Source organism: Mixophyes fleayi, chromosome 12, assembly GCF_038048845.1.
Source record: "Mixophyes fleayi isolate aMixFle1 chromosome 12, aMixFle1.hap1, whole genome shotgun sequence".
NCBI lineage: Eukaryota > Metazoa > Chordata > Amphibia > Anura > Limnodynastidae > Mixophyes > Mixophyes fleayi.
In genome coordinates, this window is record NC_134413.1 from 15,428,285 (window position 1) to 15,454,200 (window position 25,916).

The 25,916-nt window shown below is 39.6% G+C and overlaps 1 long non-coding RNA gene across 1 annotated transcript in view; it reads right to left on the bottom strand.

The window, feature by feature from the left end:
• Positions 1-3,244: 3,244 nt before the first annotated feature.
• The window catches only part of LOC142108478 (uncharacterized), a 51,818-nt gene continuing 29,146 nt past the window's right edge, over positions 3,245-25,916 (bottom strand). The window contains exons 3-4 of the long non-coding RNA XR_012680158.1: positions 6,596-6,713; positions 3,245-4,316 (exon numbers count right to left, since the gene is read on the bottom strand). This is a non-coding gene — a long non-coding RNA (uncharacterized LOC142108478). The remainder of the gene's footprint in view (positions 4,317-6,595; positions 6,714-25,916) is intronic.

Consider the following 25,916-nt stretch of genomic DNA (forward strand, 5'->3'; position numbering starts at 1 on the left):
ATTTTCTAGACTGTACTGGATAAATGATAGCTAAAATCTGATTGGTTGCTATGGGCAATACCTCCACTTTTGCTTTTTCGAATGTTTGATAAATCTACCCCATAGACTATGCTTAGATATGAATTTATTAGTAGAACATAGGCTGTAGAAGTGATGAGTTAGTGATGAGTTCAGATGACTTTATGTTCTGGGTTTATTCAGTGCAACAAACTTCTCTATCTATGGTACTTCAAAAGAATGAAAATAAACTACTGAAAGAGACAGGCACATTTATATCCATCACAGCACAATAAAACTGTTTATTTCAATGAATAATCCATTAATAAGAAACATTTATTTTAAAAGGATTCCATTTGAAACCTTGTAAGGTACTAATGCACTACACTTCAACTCTTACCTTAATGTTCTACAGTACGTCTGGAATAAAAAGTAGTAAAATGTGATTGAAAAAAAAAATAAACTTACTTGTCAGACTGGCGGGCGAGCACGAAGCTCCAACAACTGAATTATTTTAACAGAAGAACATTTGGGGCAGATCCATCACTCTGGCGCTATACCTAAAAATTACCACTGCTCGGATGGAATTTACTGGAACAAAAATGATCCGAGAAATTTATTACAAATAGAGATGCTCACTGACCCCCGTGAACTGGTTTTGGTTTTGGATCTGGATTAGCTTCTTGATTTGGTTTTAGTTTTGGGAAAACTGCCCTCGTGTGTTTTGTTTTTGTATTTTTTAGAAAAAATTCTAAAATATGCTAAAATCACATAACTTTGCTCTTTTTTTGTTCTTACATTATTATTAACCTCAATAACACTAATTTCAAGTCATTTGCAGTCAGTTTTGACCACCTCACAGGTGACAATATTATTTTCATACACTTTCAACCAAAGATTGCAGTGACCTGGCTGGATGGTAAGCGACAGAGCAAAGACACAAATACACGGCAGTTCCTAGCACATCTAGGACACATTGGCACACAGCAGTGGCAGAAAAGAAAAATGGTGCAAGATGGAATTGTCCTTGGGACTGCCCTCCCTTCCACCCACCGTTATGTTGGATGTTAAAAAGGAATCCAAAACTTGCGAGATCCGACGACGTAACAATGACGTTTTGCCTCGTTTTCAAATCCGGGGCGCCCCAAAGTACCAAGCCGACTCAGCTCTCGAATCTGCTAAGTTCGGGTATGTTCGGGTCTCTAATTACAAACCAGAAGAACACTGCACTTTTTTTAAATACATATTTTGTATGTAACATGTAAGGCTGAAATTTCTCTGGTGATGGCTCAATGCGTCCACCAGATTCCTCTTATTGGCTCTCTTCAGGTACTAGGAATCAGTTCTTCCTACTAGGGGTTACCTCAGAATCCCCCTGTCTGGCTCATCAAGCGAATTCACATCACTTCACTTGCATGGATAAAATAGCTGTGTTAAATGAACGGGTAAACAGACTTGGATAGCAAAGCCTTGTACAACAAACACTCAGATCACTGCAGTTGGTGATTGCAATAGAAAGACACAATATAAATCACAGCAGCAGGCAATTAACTCTAATAACACAATCACTATTAAACTCAGATGCTATAGGGCAGTATCTCACTGGTATACAGTAGGTAGCTGATCACTATGAAATACTCCACTTGAGGTTTCTTAAAGTTGATTTGCAGTATGAATAATTTATAAATGAATCTCACACTGCAGATTAACAACACTTCTAAATAATGGCACGTGTATCAGGTACTGCTGGTCTGTTGGTGGGACACACACATGGAATAAATCCATTACATAGCTGAATGCATTGGCTCTGTCTATAACCCTGAATCGCTAAATAAACATACAGGGTAAATGAACAATGTAGAAACCCCTCTGCAGTAACTAGACACCCCCCTTGCGAACACTGCCTGGGTAGCACAGCCTCTAACAAGGGACTCCTGGTTTAAATAGGCCATTGTAAATGTATCAAGCTGTGGGTTCGAAAAAGTGGAGATGTTGCCTATAGCAACCAATCAGATTCTAGCTATCATTTTGTAGAATGTACTAAATAAATGATAATTAGAATTTGATTGGTTGCTATAGGCAGCATATACACTTTTTCAAACCCACAGCTTGATACATCTACCCCTGGAACTTTTAACAACTCTTAATGCTCAACATATATGAGATAATACCAGGACATTAGGATATGGACCCAGAGGGAAGTCCTGGTATCTAGGGGTTCGGAATCACACAAGAGAGAACGAAAGTAAACAACAGTACCTTTAATACAAAGGATGAACTTAAATTGCAATCAATAGCTAAACGTGATCACCGGACACCAGACAACACTTCCTATACTCCCCAGTGTTTTAAAAGCAAAACTGTTATTAAGATGAATAGTCTTTATTGTACATAAACTCATTTGCGCTATGCTGTTCTCAGGACAAGTTGTAGTCCAGCGGCTGGGTGCTGAAGATGATGCTGAAGCAACGAATTGTTTCATATCGTCCTGACCTTCCAAAACACTCTGCTGGCAAAACTGTCCTAGCGATCCTCTTCTTCCTTGTTGGTTCCGGCTGCTCGGTCCAAAAGCTCTCTACCGAGAACCCCAGTGTCCCTGCTCCAGCAGGCCCACCAGAACAGATCCACGATGTCTATATTATTAACAGGTAACATCAATTCAATATTTATTTATTTTTCTGTGTGTTCTCTGCGAATTTATAATCCACATACGTTTTGGACTCTGCACTGTGCAGCAGACCTGAACCGGAATTCATCAGCGCACGTATCTTCAGATCCCTTCCTTGTTGAATTTGGGAGCACGCAGAGCCGATTTACGCGCTTCTTAAAACCAACGCACGTTGCGCTTAGTATGTGTACCTTGATGAATCAGGCCCACTGAGTTCTACTGAGAGATGTGCTTGCTAGAACAATAAACTGAATTAAAATGCAACTTGTGGACTTCATGTCAATACCCCTGATTCGCAAATTCTAAGATTCAAACATTAAGCCATGCACATATAAAAGGCTATATTTATTTGTGATGCCTTTGCATCAGTTTTCCTAAATATTCCCTAAACTTACAGAATCTCCTTTTTTTTCGTGTGTCTCCAATCAGCGTAGATCCAGCATTGGAACAATTTAGGCCCGTAATGGCCTGCCAAAAAGAGAGACGACATAAGAAACTATGCGGATTACATAATGATTCTTGAACCTTTAGGGGTATATTTACTAAACTCCGGGTTTGAAAAAGTGGAGATGTTGCCTATAGCAACCAATCAGATTCTAGTTATCATTTTGTAGAATGTACTAAATAAAAGATAACTAGAATCTGATTGGTTGCTATAGGCAACATCGCCACTTTTTCAAACCCGCAGTTTAGTAGATGTAACCCTTAACGTAAACTTATTTGTCAGAGAAAGCATTTTAAACATATACAGACCTACATGTACCGGGTGTGAGAAATGTGATTTTGCTAAGCTGACGCCATCTTGTTGCCTTATAGCAATTTTGTTCTGTTATAGCTAAAATACAGATTAGATGCACCTGTTTTGTAGGAGTAAGTTATTATTTGCAAGGATATGCTTATAACCTTGGACATAGCAGACAGGAGATAAGCCCTCCTCCTCCCCCCTGGGGAGTTTTCCTGTGTGATAATGAGAGAACGTATTAACATCTGTGTAAAGGGAGCATGAGTGGTTAAAACCTTTTGGGGCGTAGTTTTCTGTAATACGTGATTTTTGCTACATAGATAGGGACTTGTAACTAATAAAGCAGAGTTTATTGTACACTTAAACCATGCAGTGTATTCAATTCTCTCCAGCTGACGAGCTCATAACTGATAGACTGACACTTACAGGTGAACAATCTGATATAGATTCGACAGGTGTTATTTTAAGTTCTTGTCTCTGCTCCTAAACATTATCCAGCTTACGGAACACTGCCCGTCCCGGTGACATATAAAAGCCTATTATCTAACACACGGCGCGGCTGTTGGTTTTCAGTGACTTGTTCCGTTCTACTTAATCACATGCAACTGCTCCTATCCCAGTTCACGGTTCTGTCGATGGCAAGGTGAGAACTCGGCTTCCCTTTAAAGACACAGTCTGTGCCTCTCCTCACTCCACAGGCTGTACACAAAGCCTTCTCTTAAGACACTGTCAAAAATCACTTTGGAAACTAGAGCTGTGTGACGAGTTCTTGATCCCGGCTACAAAGCAGCGAGCTCACTCTTTCCATTTGGTCGATCGGTTGAAAAAAGAAAAGCTGATGTGCAGAGAGGTTTACGGCCAGATGTATAACATTTTGCCATCTGTGTTAGTATCTTGTCTACCGGTTTCCTAGGGCAAGAAAAGACACACAATAAGGCTGAAAGATTGACGTAAGTCAGGACGAATGATTGAATTTGCAATATCATCATCTATCTATTTATATAGCACCACTAACTCCGCAGCGCTGTACAGAGAACTCACTCACATCAGTCTCTGCCCCATTAGAGCTTACAATCTAAATTCCCTAACATACACACACACACACAGACCGAGAGAGACTAAGGACAATTAAATAGCTGCCACTTAACCTACCAGTATGTTTTTGGAGTGTGGGAGGAAACCGGAGCACCCGGAGGAAAACTCACGCAAACACAGGGAGAACATACAAACTCCTCACAGATAAGGCCATGGTCGGGAATCAAACTCATGACCCCAGTGCTGTGAGGCAGAAGTGCTAACCACTAACCCACCGTGCTGTCCACGCAAAATTTATTTTTAACATATAACAATTTACTAGTGTATTACCTTTAATTAATTAATTAATTAATTGACACTGTTGACCACTCTCTCCTCATACAAACGCTACAATCCCTAGGTCCTGAAGGCACTGTCCTATCCTGGTTCTCATCCTACCTATCTAATCGATCTTTCAGTGTTAATTTCTCTGGATCCACCTCTGCTCCGCTTCCTTTATCAGTTGGAGTTCCACAAGGCTCAGTCCTAGGTCCTCTGCTATTCTCTATCTACACCACTTCTCTTGGAAAACTAATAAGCTCCTTTGGATTTCAGTATCATCTCTATGCGGATGATACACAAATTTATCTATCCTCTCCTGATCTTTCACCATCTGTGTTGTCTCGCGTTACTGACTGTCTTTCTGCCATTTCATCTTGGATGTCTTCTCGCCAACTCAAACTCAATCTTTCAAAAACTGAATTAATAATATTCCCACCCAAGAACAGAAGCTTCCTGCCTGACATTTCTATTTCTGTCGATAACATGACCATAAATCCCACCCCGCAAGCTCGTTGCCTAGGTGTAATCCTTGATTCACAACTGTCGTTTATTCCCCACATCAACTCTATATCTAAATCATGTTACATACAACTAAAGAACATTTCCAGAATACGCACATATCTGACACAAGACACCGCAAAAACATTAATTCATGCACTCATCATCTCCCGCATCGACTATTGCAATTCCCTCCTTACTGGTCTTCCAAAAGGCAGACTTGAACCCCTACAATCTATTTTGCACACAGCGGCTAGACTGATTTTCCTTACGTTATTCCTCTGCTGAGCCACTCTGTCAGTCTCTACATTGGCTGCCTGTATTTCAACGAATCCAATATAAAATTCTTCTACTAACATACAAGGCCATCAACAAAATTGCACCGACATACATTTCCTCACTTGTCTCGAAATATCTCCCTACTCGACACCTCCATTCTGCACAAGATCTACGTCTCTCCTCCACTCTCATCACATCCTCCCATTCTCGGTTACAGGATTTTTTCCGGGCTGCACCTACTTTGTGGAATTCCCTCCCTCGCACAGTAAGACTTTCCTCTAGTCTTCAAACCTTCAAGCGTTCACTGAAAACCCACCTCTTCAGACAAGGTTATGATATTCCTCAACCATCATCTTAATTTCCCTAGATTACCCTATTACCACCCTCTACACAGCTAACGCAAGACAACAACCTTCTGACCAACATTGCAACACACACAGCCCACTCAGTACTTTTACCTTTGCAGTCTGGCTGGTCCATTGTGCAATATGATGTAGCACATGCCCTTGTGTTTCTAACTCCCATTGTCCTATAGATTGTAAGCTTTCGAGCAGGGTTCTCTTACCTCTCTGTCTGTATGTATTACCCAGTATTGTCTTATTAATGTTTGTTCCCAATTGTAAAGCGCTACGGAATTTGCTGGCGCTATATAAATAAATGTTGATGATGATGATGATGAATTGAGATAACATATTCCATAATGGTCTTCAGCATTCGTAAAAATAACTGATAAAATCTACTACCGTTCTCAAAACCTTTGTGGGGGGCCCATCAGAGCTCAGAAAAACTTAGGGGTAAATGTATCAAGCTGATAGTTTCCAGCTGTTTTGAAAAGTGGAGATGTTGACTATAGCAACCAATCAGATTTTAGTTATCATTTATTTAGTACATTCTACAAAATAACTAGAATCTGATTGGTTGCTATAGGCAACATCTCCTCTTTCCAAATCCATTGGAAACTCTCAACTTGATACATTTAACACATAGAATGTTTCTATATTCAAAATTAGTAAACAGTTATCCTCCTTTGAAAAAAAAAAATTCAAAGCACTTACTACAGTATGTAGTTTCTCACGTGGTTTAATTTTCAAATCCTTGCAAAAACTCACATAATTTGTCCTTTCATTGTGCTGATTAATTAAAGCAAATTAATTTTCTTCCATAGATTACACTCTAAAAAAAAAGAAAAAAAACACATTTATAATAAAAGTATTGTTGCATTCTGTTAATTTGTTCACTTTAATATATTTGTGGGTCAAATGATCTCTGATATGTTTTCTTCAATTCAGTCGTGACACATTTCACTTATAACATACTGCCATAAATGTGATATGTTTGTATTTTTACTTAGTCCATTTTATTATTATATTTAAATTATATTTATTAATTTAGAAAAAGGATAAAATTACAAAGTATACCCTGAAAAAAGACAATGGCAGGATTGCAGGATAAAAAAAATAACTAATGTTTTCTATTCTAAAATATAACGTTATAAAATCTACAATCAACCAATTTCAGCAGGTTAGCTCTTGTGTTACATTGTACCTATTCAAATCTCTGAAAACTACATATGAAAGTTGTTCTTAATTTTCTTTTAGAAGCGCCCATTGTAATCCTTTTATGTTTGTTCCAGACTGAGTAACAGAATGCATCATTAAGTAATTATGTAGCTGGGGCACATTCATTGTAAAACAGAAAGGTTAAAAGAACAGTTTAATCATTTTATATTTTTAAGTTTTATATATTTAATATATCACAAAAACTTTTTAAACACCAATCTTTAGAAAATATAAGTACATTTATATTTATCTGTGTTTGATAGTTGCTTAATTATGATGATATTTAATCTGAATTGCCAGTTATACACATCAGTCACTTACACACATCTGCGATCTGTGGGCAGCACGGTGGCTCAGTGGTTAGCACTTCTGCCTCACATTACTGGGGTCATAAATTTCGATTCCCGACCATTGTCTTACCTGTGTAGAGTTTGTATGTTCTCCCTGTATTTGCGTGGGTATCCTTAGGGTGCTCCAGTTTCCTCCCACACTCCAAAAACATATTGATAGGTTAATTGGCTGCCATTAAATTGCCCTTAGTCTCTCTCAGTCTGTGTGTGTATCTTAGGGGATTTAGATTGTAAGCTCCAATGAGGCAGGGACTGATATGAAGGAATTCTCTGTACAGCGCTGCGGAATTAGTGGCGCTATATAAATAGATGATGATGATGAATTATGAAGCCAACAGTTATGAGATTATGTAGCTTGTGATTTGTTAGATAGAGCAGGAACAATAAGTTATATTGGCTGTGTTTGGAATCTACAAGAATTATCCATTTTAATAGCTCATCCAGGACTAGATTTAAAAAAATGTTCTCACTTTGCGGGTGTTACTGCTTCTCCCATTGGCTCCAGAGCTTCCTAGCTCCAAAATCTCTTACTTATCATCTGTATACAATAAATAAATGTATTCTACCAGTATTTAAAAGATTATTAATATTTTTAACTTTGGGGCTGGCAGAAGGGTAACACTACAGTTCGAGTCTCATTGTAAAATTGGGGAGAGGGAAGAGTGCTGTGATGTTGCTACAGCCTTGAGGCTCTTGCTTTGCTCTTCTGAGCATGCAGGTGGGTTCCCGCATACGCAGTGAAGTTCATTTGAGCAGCTGTTCTGGAACTGAAATCCCAAATGAGGTTTTTTAAAGCATGTACCAGACCACGGGCAGGTTTAGAAAAGCAGAGATTGAGGGCCTTGGGAATAGATGGAATTATATCGACCGTGACCCCTCCCTTCCATGGGGCCCATAGCAACTGCAACCCCTGCTACTGTGGTGGCATTGCAGAATTAAATAGTTCAAACATATTTAATTATGCAATGAAATCATGGAGATAAACTGAATACATCTATGTTACAAATAATACATAAAGCAAAATGCTTGTTTTGTGCAATGCAACCAGCCTTAAAAACACTTTCGGGCAAAACACACTCTCTACTTATGGCGCTCAACATGTTTGACCGCATTTCCTGGTCTTTCATGGATGGAGTGTTCGGAGCAATGAGGTTCTCTGGCACATCAGCTACAATCTCCGAGAATAGCCTGACCTCAGCTTCTCTTACTATCTCCTATGGCACGCGTCAGGGTTGCCCCCTCTCACTGCTCATATTCGACCTTTTGATAGAACCTTTGGCTGCCAGGATCCAGGCCAACCAGGAGATAGCTGGTTTACCGGTGGGCCCCTGTGCTCACAAAATTGTGCTCTATGCAGATGATGTCCTGAGGACTATTACAATCCGGACTGTCTCTCTCTACCCCCCCTCTTGGCTAAGTTGGACCCCTATGGACACTTTTCAGGCTGCAAGGTCAGTGCGGACTAGACAGAGTTCCTGGACCTTTATGTTCCCGCACCAGACAAGTCGGTGCTTGAGCAATCATTCCCATTCAACTGGCGCCTCCAGAACATTAAATACCTTGGGGTATATATTACTTAACACTACCACCACCTTTCCCAAGCTAATTTCCCTTGCATCCTCGCCCAAATAAAACTAGATCTCACCGTATGGTTGCTCCTTAATATCTGTTGGATCAGCCATATTAACGCTGTCAAGATGACTACCCTCCCCAGACTGCTTTACCACTTCCAGACCTTGCCAATCCGTGCCCCCCCTCGTATTTAAGTTCCTTCAGTTCCACGTGTCTAGATTCTTATGGTCTGGTAAAGGCCCCCCGTGTTCGCCTCAAAGTTCTTCAGAGGTCCTCGCAGGGAGGAGGGCCTGGTATCCCTGATTTCTGAAGCTATTACCTCTCCCCTTCTTTACTTTTTCCTCTTAGCTACTCACTTAACCTTATGTCAAATTAACCACTCCACCCTTCTTTCCCCCTCTCTTTTCTTCTCTTCTTTCCCCCCTTCTCCATCTTTAAAAGACTCTTGGTCACTTAAAGCAACTTATTTTATATCACCACCGCATTGAGGCATTACTCTATTACGCTGGTTTTAGATATTGTTTACTTCTCCTTTATGTACATGTATACCCTCAATGCCAGTTATGTTTTCTTCACCTTGCAAAAATAAAATAAAAAACAACAAAACTAAAAACACCATAAAAGTGATCTTTGTATTGGTGGAGCACAGGCACAGCAGGGTATAGTATTAAGTTTTGCAACTATTGTTAAGAGGAGAGTAGGTGATAGAGGATGGGGTTACCTACTAAACTAATGCATCTAATATATAAAAATAGGAGAGCGTTGAATCCATCAATTAATAATATTTATTCTAATATAGATTAAATAAATGAATTACTAAAATAATATCCGACTGAACAGCAGTTACATATAATGAACAACAATTATGCACATAATAGACACAGTAATGATGTGGATTCCATGGAAAGAATACACAAGAATAATGGATCACTATACTTCATACAAACGAACACTCTCCTGGCTGCCAAAGATAACTACCAACCAAGCAGGTCAGTATTAGCGTGCAGAGATATACTACAGCAATGGTGCTGTAAAGTCAAATAAATTGCTTAACTCACTTGAAAGCCAATGGAGGCTGGAAAGGTAGTAAGTTGATGTCCCAGTTGTGATCCACCTAATCTATAAACATATAGATACCCCGGGGTACTAGCATTGAAGGGTCCAGTAATTCACTGTGCCAATGTAAATCGAGACCTGACGCGTTTCTCCATGTCAGTCACGGTTTCATCAGAGGAATAGTACTGCTTATTAGCAAAGATACTATTTAAAACCAAGCCGGAAGTCATGTGACAACATCTGGCCAATCAAATAGTGATTCCAATTGTTCATATAGTTTGTAGCAGTATACAAATAAAGCTGTTTGAATGTAGTCATAGTAACCATTTTAAACAAATCAAAAAGATATAAAAATGGATCACCTTCCTTATGCTGGAGACATCAACTAAATTAAGTAAACTCACATAATAAACACGTAAAAATGCCAAAGCAATACATAATATAAATCTTATATTATTATATTATATTATTATTATTATATATTAGTTATTAGTTGTCCTTTCATTAAAATAGCCAATGCAGACGTAATGCCTGTGTCACTGGATTACACTACAGTATTGCAATATTTCATATAATCACTATTGACCTTGCAAATAGCCTATGAATCAATATTTTTCAATGGTTTTAAGTAAAACAAAAAATAAATAAATCAGTTTTAAACCATGTTTGTAGATAATGTTTATTGAGACAGGGGTATTTAGACAGAATTAATTAATGGTTATATTTAGTGTAGCACTGGGAAGAAGGGGAAGATGATGGCATGAGTTTAACATATATTTCAACATGTGGAACTAACACTCCCTATTATTACAGAGTGCAGCTTGAAGTATTGTGAATTATCTACTAATGTGCCGCCTATGGTCACTGCAGGAGAATCTCTCCACAAAACTCTGGATTTTATGTTATTGTGTGAATAATTTGCACGACTGCATAAATAAATGACTCTTAAAGGACTTGGAGAAATAATCAATGTATCTTATTTAATACTAGATAGTACTTGGGGCTACTTTTATCGATTGGATTACATCTAGACTTGAATGCATAAACATTCTTTGGTTTTCAGTTGGACTGAGGACTTTGCCTATGCTGCCCCCTTCCCCCCCACATTTGGAACTCCCTGCCCAATCAGACTTGTTCCCAACCTGGAATCTTTCAAACGCTCCCTCACACTTGCCTCATCCTCTTTGTAATGTTTTGTTTCTTCTAGTTGTGTCTTCTTATGTCGTTGCCTCTTCTATAGTCTCTTGCATTAATTGTTACTGATTCTATTGTTTCTCTAGTCCCTTAATTATCTGTATTTTTTTCCGGTTTATTTTTTGTTGATTGTGTGGGGTTGTGGATTCTGTGGTGCCAAACAACTAAATTAAAATGATGAGGATTCTGTATGATAGCCAGCAAGGCCAAAAGCAGGATTTGTAGAGAGGGGTTTCCACACCACGCCACCAGTGGGCGTAACCAGCATGCATAGGGGCGTGGCTATAACTTTAGACAGTGCTTGGCTGCTCTCCAACTATTCCTATCCCCATAATATACATGGGCAATGCTGTGTGCACTACTGTTGGGTGCAGCTCCCCCTTCTCAAGCAGAGCTGTGTGAAGCGGGAGCAGGGTCCAGCCATCTCAATTATACAGTGCCCCAGGCTTGGAGGGGGTTTCCTGGCACTACAGACCCCCCCCCCCCTCTCGGTTTGCCTATGGCCAGTAAACTCGTAGTGCTCACCTGTCCCTTCTGTTTTCTTTAATGCACTGACCCCCGTGTTTTGGTTTTGGATCTGGATTACCGTCGTGTTTTGGTTTTGGAAAACCGTAATTGCGTGTTTTGGTTTTGGTTTTGTTTGGTTTTGTTTTGCTATTTTGTTGAAAAATCAATGTTTTTGGGCATAAAATAACCAAATTTAGTGCTCCACCTGTTTCTTGGATAAGTAATGTAATTGTTAAGCCAATAAATTATCAAATAAATAGTTTAATTCCTGGTAGGTAGGTCTTCATTAATTCTACACACAAACAAAATTGTCTTCCTCACCATCTATGCATATTGACAATGCAGCCATCGTCTTTCAGTGTATATTACACCCTACACTTATAGTTAAATATCTAAAGAAATGGACAAAGGCAGTTTGGTTTCTGTCTCTATAGCAAGCCCCCCTTCCCCCTCCACTTGTAGTTGAATAGAAAAAAAGCAGCCTGGATAGACTGAACAATATAAAAAATAAATGGACCAAGGTAGTTTGGTGGCTGTGTATGAACCCCCCCCCCCCCCTCCACTTGTAGTAGAATAGAAAAAAAGCAGCCTGCATAGACTGTAGAATTACAACATAAAAATAAATGGACAAAGGCAGTTTGGTATCTGTCTGCATCAGATCCCCTCTCCACTAGGAGTAAAATAGAAAACTATTCAGCCGTTATACAATCTAGAACATAAATAGAAATTGAGAAAGGCAATTTGGTATCTGTCTGCATCATAATCATCAACATCCTCAATAGCGCCCTCGTCGCCTACACAAATCTTCCCCTCATTCTCTTCTAATTCCAAAGTGGCATCCTCAAATTGTGTATCACCGGCTACACTCGGGCTGTTCAGGCACTCATCAGCAGAACTGCTGAAAGGGTCACTCTTTATGGGTACACTAACAGAATGCTCACGATTAGCCATCCCACTGTTGGATGGACTCTCCACAGGGATTGGTGTCATTTGTGATTCAGAGCAAACATTATCCTCTAATGCCTTACTGTTATCTTGCAGCTCGGCTTTGACGCGTAACAGTAGTTGTGCACCACTTGTAGGCTTGGTAACATTTTTGGATCTGCCACTAATAGAGAAAGGTGAAGGCCTCATTCTCTCTTTGCCACTGCGTGTGTAGAATGGCATGTTGGCAATTTTTTTTTTATTGGCACTTAACTTTTCCTCAGTTACACTTCTTTTTCGCTTCAACACAGTAAAAACAATTTTGGGGTGTGTTTTTTTGACTGATTTCAAAACACTGTGTAGTTTGACATCGCCTTGCCCAGATGACGTACTGGGAACACTACCATCAGGACTGGTGACAGAACCTGGTTGCTCATTCTGCTCATATGTGGACTGCTTTGAATCCATTCTGAGCCCAAAGCACTTGCTACAAATTGTTTTAGATACTGCTGACAAACAGTACTTTTGACAGCCAGAAATATTAATGCAAAAGAATGGAGGACACCCCAAAAGTGCCAAATATTAAAAAAAAAGACTCCTCTATCCTCCTCTCTTCTCTATCAATTGTTATCAGAATTGTAATCATAATTGTAATCAATCAGAATTGTATTCTCTGTCCCTGCTCTAATCAGCCTGTGACTACACCCTGCTCCCTCCCTCTGTCAAATGGCGATGGATTGCTGTGGAGGCGTGTATTTATAATTTTCAAATATCGCGAGAACCGAGCCCCGAGATCCGACGACGTCACGATGACGTTTGGCCTCGATTTGGAATCCGAGCGGGCGGGAGAGTACCGAGCCTGCTCGGCTCGGTACTCGGATAGGCAAAGTTCGGGTGGGTTCGGTTCTCGGGGAACCGAGCCCGCCCATCTCTAATTTTCTTACAAGGTTTTTTTCTTAAAACTTGCACTACATCTGTGATAAAACACAATTAATCTAAAAGTTACAGAGATGCTTGAATGTGATTGGTTGGAGACATGCACACAGGAGAGCAGGTCTCAGGTATATTGTATGAGAAATGTTTGGTCCACTCAAGTTTTAGCTTGTCAGTAACTATGAGTGGGGGCAAGATTTCATAATTTTAGGAGCATCAAAAGGAAAGGGGTAAAAATTTAATCTTATTGGCTCCAGTTCGTTATGACTGTTATCTATTTAGTTTTTTGGATTTAGTTCTATTTTAAGAGAATGACAGTGAATGGCAAGCAAAACAGTCCTTTAATTCAGAATCCAAAAATACAGTCACTCAGAATGAGATCATATAGGCATTAAAAATTAACAGATGCATTCCTTACATAGACACAATGAAGTACATTGTACTTTTGCACAAAGCATTAACTCAAAGTTGAATCTTAATACCCTTACTGCATACAGAAGACAGTTACTTCTTATAATACCAATCTCTGAGCTATCCTTTTCCACATTTAATTATTCTCCACATTTAGAAGGTCCAATTACAAGATATACTGCAATTATTATAAATGTTTTTACTGTGGATGAATCTATGCATTTCCTTGCTGTTTTAAACATAAATACAGATTTTCATCACTTTTATTGCTACACTCAAACATATTATTGCAAAAAATATATGTATGATCTGCCTTTGCATTAAACATAACCGAAAAGTACATTAAATGGAATTTAACTTAAGAATTAATATCTTTAAACTCTTTTGACCAGTAGAGGGCGCTGTGTAATGCTCCTCTGTTTTTCTACAATGTCACCCAAGCACTGAAATTTCCTATGCACTGAATAAATACAATTTAATTGGCGCTGTTAGCTGCTGAAACTTAATTATTCCATTCTGCATTATGAAGAGTAATAGATGTACACAAATGTAATTTCTTTTATATAAGGGGGGAAAAAAAAATCACATTTATTGCACTGCTTTAAATAATCCCTCCTGGACAATTCTGCAGTACCACAGACGCCAGTTGATCAAAACACTTTTGTATATTATAATTTTTATATAACTTTGTTGGTATTTACTTTTATTTCTGCTGATCCCGCTCCATCATTATTGCCGAACAGGCAGCTCAATGAAAATAGAAGCTCATTTTTTATTTATAAAATCATGACGACTCCAATTTTAATTTTCCAGATTCGTGGTTACATATTATCAAAAACAAGAAAGGAAAACAGATTTTTCTAAAAGTATCCTTCTCTAATACATAGTTGCCAACTGGTAAATGCAGATTGAATATAGACTTTGCTCTTGGGCTGGGGCAGCTATATAGGCAATGCAGGATGTACTCTTTGGACCTGGTGCCGAGTTGGACGTATGCCCGTTTGCGTAGCATAAATATATGTATATGAGAGCGTGCAGAGTTGTGCACATGTAACACTTGCTCCTCCTGACAACTGGAGAGGCGGATCGGAGGAGGGGGAGGGGCAGTCTAGCGTAAACCGAGTACAGTAAGGGCACGTTCGGACAACTAAGGCTGAGGAACACCAGCATGGAGACACGTTAAGGGGAGCAAAGCTGAAAAAAGGAGTAAATTTGCACCTTGGCAAAACCATGTTGAATTGGAGGGGGGAAGTAATTTAAAATGTGAGGACAGATTTATAGTTGGTGGAGGGCATGTCCTAGATCCAATTTAAACTTCAGTGTAAAAATAAAGCTATCAAGTATTTGTGTGCTAGATGATAAAACAGCCAGTATTTAACTTATGTGCAAAATAATAAACTAATTTGCACCCCTTGCATTGTAGCATGGTTTGTCCAGGAGCAAAGTTACTCCTTTTTTTTCTTTGCTCTCATTAATGACTCAGGCCCTGCATGTTATAGAGCTCCAATGATCAGCAAACCCAGAGGCTCCGGTGCAGGGATGCGGAGAGGAGGGAACCGGGGCCTCTGAGCCTCTGCATCTGCCATGCAGCGGGCCCCCAGAAGTGCTCGGTCATGTCTCCAACAACCTCAGTAGTGCTCGGTCATGTCTCCAACACCCTCAGTAGTGCTCTTCATATCTCCAACACCCTCAGTAGTGCTCTTCATGTCTCCAACACCCTCAGTAGTGCTCGGTCATGTCTCCAACACCCTCAGTAGTGCTCGGTCATATCTCCAACACCTTCAGTAGTGCTCGGTCATGTCTCCAACACCTTCAGTAGTGCTCTTCATATCTCCAACACCCTCAGAAGTGCTCTTCATGTCTCCAACACCCTCAGTAGTGCTCGGTCATGTCTCCAACACCCTCAGTAGTGCTCGGACATGTCTCCAACACCCTCAGAAGTGATCGGTCATGTCTCCAACACCCTCAGTACTGCTCGTCATGCCTCCAACACCCTCAGTAGTGCTCGGTCATGTCTCCAACACCTTCAGTAGTGCTCTTCATATCTCCAACACCCTCAGTAGTGCTCTTCATATCTCCAACACCCTCAGTAGTGCTCGGTCATGCCTCCAACACCCTCAGTAGTGCTCGGTTATGTCTCCAACACCCTCAGTAGTGCTCGGTCATGTCTCCAACACCCTCAGTAGTGCTCGGTCATGTCTCCAACACCCTCAGAAGTGCTCGGTCATGTCTCCAACACCCTCAGTAGTGCTCGGTCATGTCTCCAACACCCTCAGTAGTGCTCGGTCATGTCTCCAACCCCCTCAGTAGTGCTCGGTCATGTCTCCAACACCCTCAGTAGTGCTCGGTCATGCCTCCATCACCCTCAGTAGTGCTCTGTCATGTCTCCAACACCTTCAGTAGTGCTCGGTCATGCCTCCAACACCCTCAGTAGTGCTCAGTCATGTCTCTAACACCCTCAGTAGTGCTCGGACATGTCTCTAACACCCTCAGTAGTGCTCGGACATGTCTCCAACACCCTCAGTAGGGCTCGGTCATACCTCCGTTCTGCTTTACATGATTTGAATGAATACAAAATGAGTGACAACGATTGCTGTGACTCTTTTAAAAATCCAAGTGGAGCCAAGTTTTAAAAACAAGGTAACATAAATAAACTGTGTATTATGTTAGTGCTCTATAAATAGAGTAATTTCTTAAACCACTTTTTCGAACAAACAAAGCATTTAGCAACTTTTCATTTTGGAAGAAATAAAGAATTAATTAATATTAAAATGAATGCTCTCAATTCTCCTTTCCTTTTTCTAGGGTTATGGATAATATCTGTTCTGCTTTCTAGAAATATAACCTGTTTCCTATTTAATATTTAATCAAATTTGTTGATACATTTTTACATTTTTCAAATGTTTACAAGTGTCAGATTATGATGTAAATAATGCCTATCTGTGCTGAATTCTTATATTCTTGTATTGTGCGAATGTTGAGCTTTATTCTATATGTAACATGTACCTTAATTGGGAAAAAACAAAAAAAACAAATGAAATCTAGTTTCATGTCAGCAACACATTTCATGAATTGACTGAACTGCAGCTTTAAGATCAAGTTGTTAAAACATTTTTTTAAACCACATGTACAAACCTGGGGGTAAATTTATCAAGCTGAGAGTTTTTCGGCGGGTTTGAAAAGTGAATGTTGCCTATAGCAACCAATCAGATTCTAGAATGTACTAAATAAATGATAGCTAGAATCTGATTGGTTTTTCAAACCCGCCGGAAAAATCTCTGCTTGATACATTTACCCCCTAGTGTTACTTTTATGACACTTAGGGGCATATTCAATTCTCGGCGGAAACGCTGAGAATCTCGCTGTCCGCGCACGATTACCGTTATTACGGTAATCGTGCACGGAAAAACTGTTAATACGGTAATTTACTCGCTGGATTTCAGCTCGCAGCTCCCTGAGCCGCGAGCTGAAATCCAGCTATCTATTACCGTATTAACGGTAATAGTTTTTCCGCGGCGCTGAAAAAAAAGAATTGAATATGCCTCTTAGGGTTATATTTACTAAACTGCAGGTTTGAGAAAGTGGAAATGTTGCCTATAGCAACCAATCAGATTCTAGCTGTCATTTTGTAGAATGTACTAAAGAAATGATAACTAGAATCTGATTGGTTGCTACAGGCAACATCTCCACTTTTTCAAACCCACAGTTTAGTAAATCTAGCACTTAATGTATATTCATATTGTCTCTTTTATTGTACAACACTGAAGAGCATGTTGGTGCTATACAAATAAAGCATATTGATATTACTTTATTATTATTATTATTAATAATAATATTAGTAATAATAATCATCATCATCATCATCATCATCTTAACAATCTAAACAACAAAGTGCTTGCTTCAATAATTTTAGAAGAGTTTCGATATCTTTCTGCAATGTTAAGGAATCAGCTGTAATCGTAGACTGGTTCAGCAATATGAGAAAGATCATTAATTTCACTCCACTTCTCCTCCATTGTAGTTGGCCAGGACTGCGCTTTATCCAGGGCAATTTCACAGAGTACATTTGTTGCTAGGAAAATTTGGCTTTGATCTTTGAGCCACCAGTCTGGTTCATACATCTCCTGCAGCAATAGCAATCCAGGCAATCTCTATAGGATGTACTTCCAAGTAATAGCACATGAAGCCAATAACTGCAATATAAAATATTCATGCTGTATCTAGGTATGTTTATTTAATGTATGTTTGTATAAAGCATCACTGCTAGCAAACATTAGGTGTGAAGACATCAAAGAGCATCAGAAGGTCACGGAGTAATAACTCTGATCCCAGGTAATAGAAGTTATTGTGGAATGTGTATGATGGATAAGGCTGCATATTTACGACTGTATAGGGCCATGACATTTAGTGGAATATTTATTCTCAATGTAAATGTGCTCAATGTACAGTTAAGAAAGTAAATTAAAGGAGCACAGTAAATAAACTTAAAATGGTATTTAAACATGTTGCTTTTAAAGTGAACCTCTCACCTACACACAACCAAGACTCTCTATACCACTACTGACCCTCACCAAACTCTCCGGCTCACTTTGTTTCTTGGCCTTTTATAGCCTCCAAGTTTATGGACTGAATTAATATTCTTGAAAATGTTCGCCAGGAACACGCCGACGGGTAAAGGGTTGCCTACTTCTTCCTGTCGGCAAGGCAGCGGTCCAGCCATGGTATTTTCTCACTGTTGGCAAGGACCCTCCAAGATCGGGATTTGAAGAGGACTATTTATGATCCACGTGATATTGGTTCTGATCCCTCGATCCTTGACAGTCCAATGGGAACTTAATCCCCAGATAATCCTGTTAGCCAAATTCTCTGTCAATCCCCTCACTTATACCGCCTCCAGTTCTCACGTCCTAGTGTCACACTTCTGGTATTACAAATGGAACCCAATAGCCAGGTAGTACTGTAGTAAACAGGATTTATTTTGATACAGAAATAAATCTCAAATATCCAGCAAGCAAGTCCAAAGTATCAACAAGATAAATGTCTTGTAGACGTATCAAGGATTTGTATTCCAAATCACAAGGGAGCAAGGTTCTGTGGAAGCAGCTGGGTCAGACACAAACACAATACTCGAGCAAAGGCTGCATAACAGGAAGTGCCTTTTCTAGGCCCAAACAGGAAATGAGATCCAAGATGGAATCTTCCTGAGACAGTTCTGGCCATCTTGGATAAGGACTATTGTAAGGGCAAGTTCATATCAGAGATCCAAGATGGAAACTTCAGGAGGCAATCACGGCCATCTTGAATGAGGGCAAATCTAAGGGCAAGAACATAACACCTAGGTTCAGCTTCTCTGTTCACCCCAATTGATGGATCTTATCTTAGAGGGGCTGGTTAAGTAAGAGACTGTGCCACCATTAAACCTGGACTCTTTGCTGATTGTAGCTCTATATAATCTGTAAATATGGTGTTCGCACAATGGCTCTAGATCACGAGGAAGTAATGGCCATAATCACTAATAATTGTAGACAGCCATTGTGCTTTTTATGAATTAATCTGTTTTTTTCCTTTTCCAGCTTCCCAAACTTTGGGCTAACTGGCAATTCTGGTATGGCCTGACTAGCCTCCTTATGTCTGGGACCTGTGTCACTTTCCATAGTAAAAGTACAATTTGCAGTAAAACAAGGTAACAATGAAAAGAGGGGTAGATCAAGCTAGGGAAATTAAGGGGGTGTAGGACAGCGAGGGAGGGAAGGGTATGTTAAGCCAGAGGGAGAGTGGACCCCTACGGGTAGGGGAGCCATTGGAGCTGTATTATGGGACTTGGGAAAACAATAGGCAAGACCTGGGTTGAAGCTGAGTGTGAACGGGTCATCTGCTAATTCCCGGGTCGGATGAGCCCAGGAATTAGACCCGGGTCTTTTGGAGGGTTATTCCCGGGTCCCACCTGGGTAGCCTCCAGTCCGAACAGTGAGATCCGGGTTTTTCATAGGGTATGTGAGGCAAATTTTAACACCTAGCCAGGTATACCATTTAAAAACTTAACAGGATTTATTTGAGACTGCCAACATAACATGACATAGATGTCTCAAAACACTTATTAAGCTATTATGGATACTCAAACAGTTCCCTCAAAAATCCACCTTGTAGCAACCCTGGGAGCCCATTTGAAGACTACTACTAGGTAGGGAGAAGAGCTGCTCATATACTCAGTCTTTTTCCTTTCTGCAGGCAATGAGGAACAGACTCACTTTGCCAGACCTGACTCAATCTGGACTCTCTGGCTCTCTGTGTTGCATGGTCTTTTATAGCCTCCTCTGCTGGGCTGACCAGCTCCTCCCCTTCCTGGCAGCTTGTGCAGGACAAAAGACACCATGTCGTAGCGGCCATTTTTCGTTTGTCACTACTGCCAGTCCATCTGTAGTCCCAAACCTCTAAAGGGTGTCTGAGATTATAGCAGATAGTTGAAGTAGCCTTACAACAGTTGGTTTAGAGAGGGATTGCTGCTAGCACCCACTCCTACCATCTAGGAAACACACTGCTCATAGACTGCTCATAGATCCATGTCCACTGCTTTGCGTGAGGAATGGTGTTTCCCACCCAGTATTTACGGTACCAATTGGTAGAAGCAGAGTGCATCCCACACCTTAGTGGTTATTAGAGATGTTTGATACCCCCATCCCACTACAATCGTCTTGTGCATAATGGACCTCATTTAGAGTCGGACCAAAAGTCCGTTTTAGGCGTATCCAACAAGAAAACTCTATCATGCATGTGCAGAAAGCACCAAATCCGCCTGCATCTTGGACACTTGCACCTAAAACAGACTTTACGTCCGACTCTAAATGAGGTCCAATATGTCCAAAGAACATGGGAATATTGCACTCGTCACAAAAGAAAACCATATTAAATATCTAGTGAATGCTGAAAAATGGTGAAGAGAATCAAATTAGAATCGAATTAGGCAAATCTGAAATTTGTAGAACTTTCTCAGAACCAGTGGAATAATCTGTGAGTTGGCCCTGATCTAACTCAATATTCCGAGGATAGAATCTGACAAAAGTAGAATCAGACCAATTGCAGTCAATATAAAGAAAAGGGACCAATCACAAAGTGACAGCCAACGTCACATGACCGTAACTTGTTTTACATTCATTCGTCTTTGTTCTATGGGAGGAGAAACCTCGCTGAATCTTCTTCATTTGTCTATACTTCTCTGCCGTTCCACTCTGTACTTGTAAATTCACATTTCTCTGAATAAAGCGAGGACAAAGATAATTAATTGTGCTTTGGCGTGCTTGGGGATGACTGGTTACATTTCTGGCCAAATTCTGTCAGCGAAACAAGAGAAATTTTTGCAGTCAACTGCTTAACGAGACGATTATTACGAGGAGGAGTTTGAAAACTTAGCTCATCTTTAGGTGGCAAAATTTGTGAATAGTGAACGTATTAGTGATAGTTCACCAGCTCAACAATCATTTTTATTTTATTGTAATTTAAATTAATTTTAATTGATCTACCATCTCCATAAAAAAAAGAGTAAAAAACTAATACATTCATTTTTCTGTTTATTTACTGTAGTCCAAGTTGCTGTCTGGATTTAGTATTTTCTATACACTACTCTAGTGTTTTGCAGAAGACCAATTATACACAAGGTCCTTTGAGTACTGTTTGTGAGGTGGGCCTGAAGCTACATCTTCATATAACTCTGTAGCTGACCACTCCTGGTAGAGAAGACCAAGGGGTGGATTTACTAAAGCTTCTAAACATGAAAAGGGGAGGTGTTGCCCATAGTAACCAATCAGATTCCATCTCTCATCTTCTAGAATGGACTTGGAAGACGATACCTAGAATCTGATTGGTTGCTATGGGCAACACCTCCACCTTTTAGTTTCAGGAACTTTAGTAAATCTACCCCGAATCAACCAATCAGCAAAAATTAAGTCGTGAGTAAAGTTTAAGCATCATTTCTGTAGATGAGGGAAATTATTTATTCAAATCAAGATTCAAACAAATATTAGCTAGTCTTGTTGCTTCACAGTGCTGTATGAATGATTTTAGTCAAGGTCACCATCAAACTTAGTTAATTAAACCAAAAGATAAGAATATAGCTAGTTATTATTGTACAGCATTATAAAATATAATCCATTAGTTAATTTGTCATTATTTCAATGATCCCCGTAGAAAGTTGATGGGATATTTCGCCGACATTAATAATCTGTTATTAGAAAAACTTCATTAAATTATGTACTCTAAATTATTGACGAGTATTACTTACAAAAATAGCATGTGTTAAATAAGGCAAGCAAATTAAACGACCAATTGAAGCTAATTAAATTTTACTATTATTAGTAACATTAATTGAATAGGGTTTTTTTTCCCGTATTTTGTGAGTTTATATTGCACATATTTATTGGACATTTCCTGCAGTCTCTTATCTAGTAGAGTTGAGCAGAACTACACCCGTATTCATCACCACACGTATCTTCTAACGTAAGAAACGCACATTACGTTCATTTTGCATGCTGTAATGAATCAGGCCCTAGGTCACATTACAGTTATTTCCACACTACCCTGGAATAAAAAGGACTCAAACAATGAAATCTAAATAAGCATTATGAAAAGATTGTTCTCACTCTCTCCAACTCTTGGTTTTATGAATTAATATACAGTTATATTAATACTTTTGTTATGTGCATCTATTTGTAATATATCTGTAGCGGTTATTATAGAAAGAGTTTAAAGTAGCTGGGGCTTTTTTTTCTACTTCTTTTAAATCCGGCTGGAAATCCATGAACCCATGAACATTTTTTATGTCTACAGATAGCAGCTCTTTTGCTTAGGGCAGTAAGTGATACTGCAATTAGAATATGCACTTGTGCAACTGTCCCGATTAAGGGGAGAATGTTCTGATTCTGGGAGACTGTCCCGACAGCCAGGACATCTGTTCCGACTGCTGCGAACGTTGGATGGTTGTGTGGCTGTGTTGGATGGTATATTAGTAAGGTTATATATAATTTATATTGGAGTAGTCTAAGCATCTAGCAGACTACTCCAATAAATAAAACTATTTTATTAACGGATATATTGTATTAAACAAATGCTAAATATTAGACAAATGTCTATGATACTAACTATGGGTAGAAACATTAATTCAAAGTACAAGAAACTGCAAATGATAATATTAAAGCCAGTCATTTATGGTCGGCAGGGTGGCGCAGTGGTTAGCGTTACTGCCACACAGCGCCGGGGCCGTGGGTCCTATTCGGACCAGGGCACTATCTGTGTGGAGTTTGTATGATCTCTCCGTGTTTGCCTGGGTTTCCTCCCACCCTCCAAAATAAACCATCCTGGTAGGTTAATAGGCTTCTGACAAAATGAACCTTGTGTGTGTTTGCGTGGCAGGGAATATAGAGTGTAAGCTCCACTGGGGCAGGAGCTAATGCGAATGATTAAATATTCTCTGTATAGAGCCGCATAATATGCAGGCACTATATACATAAAGGTAAATAATTGAGAAGGCATTGACCTGGAGCCTGCACCACAGAAATAACAAGTATTTGCACATCCAATGATGTGAATCAATTAAGATTATCTTCATGAATAAATGCAAGTAGCAGAATCATAACACTGCTGTACATAACTGTTATTCTGCAGTATATATGCATAACATCTTTTTTATCACCTTCTGAGAGTACTGTGAGCATGTGCAGGGTTCAGGACACGTAGCCCCAGGTGTGTGAAAGGTGAAAGGGTCCTGAGAGAGGAGAATATAACTCAGCCGCTATTAGCTCAAGTCTAGCACATTAGTCATGCTACAGCTGGAACCCTTTGCAGGCCAAATGCAGGGGGAAGGTAAGTTATCATTTATCCGTTATGTACCTCATTTAGAGTTCAGAGTTAAGCAAAAAATGGAACAAATGTGCTCCTGGACAAACCAGGTGGTAAAGGAAGAGGTGCAAATGCATTTATTTAATTTTTTTTGTGCATGCAGGAAAAATACTGCCTGTTTTTGCATGTGGAATACAAACAGCTGGACAGCTTGTTCTCACATTGACATTTAGAGCATACTTGCCTACTGCTCAATTTCGGGTAGTTCTCACGCACCTCCGGGGCGAGCAGGCCATTCTCACGGATCACGCCCTGGCAGCACGGTGGCGTAGTGGTTAGCACTTCTGCCACACAGCACTGGTGTCATGAGTTAATTTCCCGACCATGGCTTTATCTTTGTGGAGTTTGTCTGTTCTCCCCGTGTTTGCGCGGGTTTCCTCCCACACTCCAAAAACCATACTGGTAGGTGAATTGGCGGCTATCAAAATTGACCCTAGTCTCTCTCTCTCTGTCTGTGTGTGTGTGTCTGTATGTGTGTTAGGGAATTTAGACTGTAAGCTCCAATGGGGCAGGGACTGATGTGATTGAGATCTCTGTACAGCGCTGCGGAATCAGTGGCGCTATATAAATAAATGGTGATGATGATGATGATCACGCCCACTTCCTAGTGAAATGGGTGGGACGTGTGCATTCATAAGGTGTTTGAAAGCAAACTGCAACATTTTGGCTCCACCCACCATGGAGCAATGACGCGATATCGGCATTTTGCCACAGAGTGGGGTGGGGCCAAAATGACGCACTTCACGGCACCACGCCCCCCTTGCACTTGTCACTTTACCTTCCCTCTAGGATCTCTCTCTGGAGGGAAGGTTTTTAAAGTTGCAAGTATGATTTAAAGTTGAGCTAGGACATGCCCTCTCCCATCTCTATGGGGAATATCTACTATTCTCTGTGCTTTGAAGTCATTTTCTTTAAACGACAATTTTATTAAAGACAACACCCGATGGGCTTTGTCTTTAATAAAAGTGCAATTTTAAAAAATGACTTGAAAGCGCCGGGGATCGGCGGTATAGTAAAAATAACCCTATATCTGTTTGCACATTTTAAATTTACCCTTCTCCCCGCAATGCAGTAAGCAAGTCACTATTTGTGCACTTCAAGACAAAAAGCACTTTGCTGACATGTGCTTATCATATGCTTTTATTACAGAGGCGAAAAAATAAAAGACGACAAGATAAATATATCAACTATCATATCTACAGGAAAAGCAGAAAACATTCCATAGAAAGGTATATACATTCCTTTTCTTCTGGGCAGACTGTGTAATAGTGTTGGCTCTGGGGAAGCAAAGTGTAGGGAATCAATTCTAAACATTGCTTTTCTTGCTGACAAAATCTACGTAAGTGTTTCTACCCTGTTGGTAGGTAAAAGTAACACAATTCCTTTTATAGTGCTACAATCCACTAATATAAATGTTTATTAGTTTGGATGAGAAGGGTGATGTTTAAGTTGCCGCCCCAGGCAGAGGAATGATTAGAAACATCCTTGTTCTTGAGAGTATATTCTTATGAAGAGACATTGGCAGAAACGATTGAGCGGTTCACTTGCGTTTTCTGGCTTATCATTAGACCAATCTCCGCTATAGCAATCATCCTTAGAATTTGTGTATTGATGCAACAGATTTGTGACCGAGGTCAAGTTTGTACAGCTATGGGTGCCTTCATTTATGGATGATTATGATCAGAAATTAATAAACTAAGAAACTACAAATTTCTCAATTTAAGTTGGAAAGAAGTTATAAAGAATTGGATAATGTTCTTGAATAATCATTTGTTTATTATTATTATTACTAGAGAAACCTATCGGTAGCCACCTTAAATTAAACTGAAATATAATGACAAAATTAGTTTATTAACATAATTCAATAACTTTTTATACACTACATTACATGTAGAGATTTTAACAATGGGAGCATAATGAATAAATAACTATACTATCAATCACTATATTAAAGGAACTAAAGAATTTCTTTATACACTACA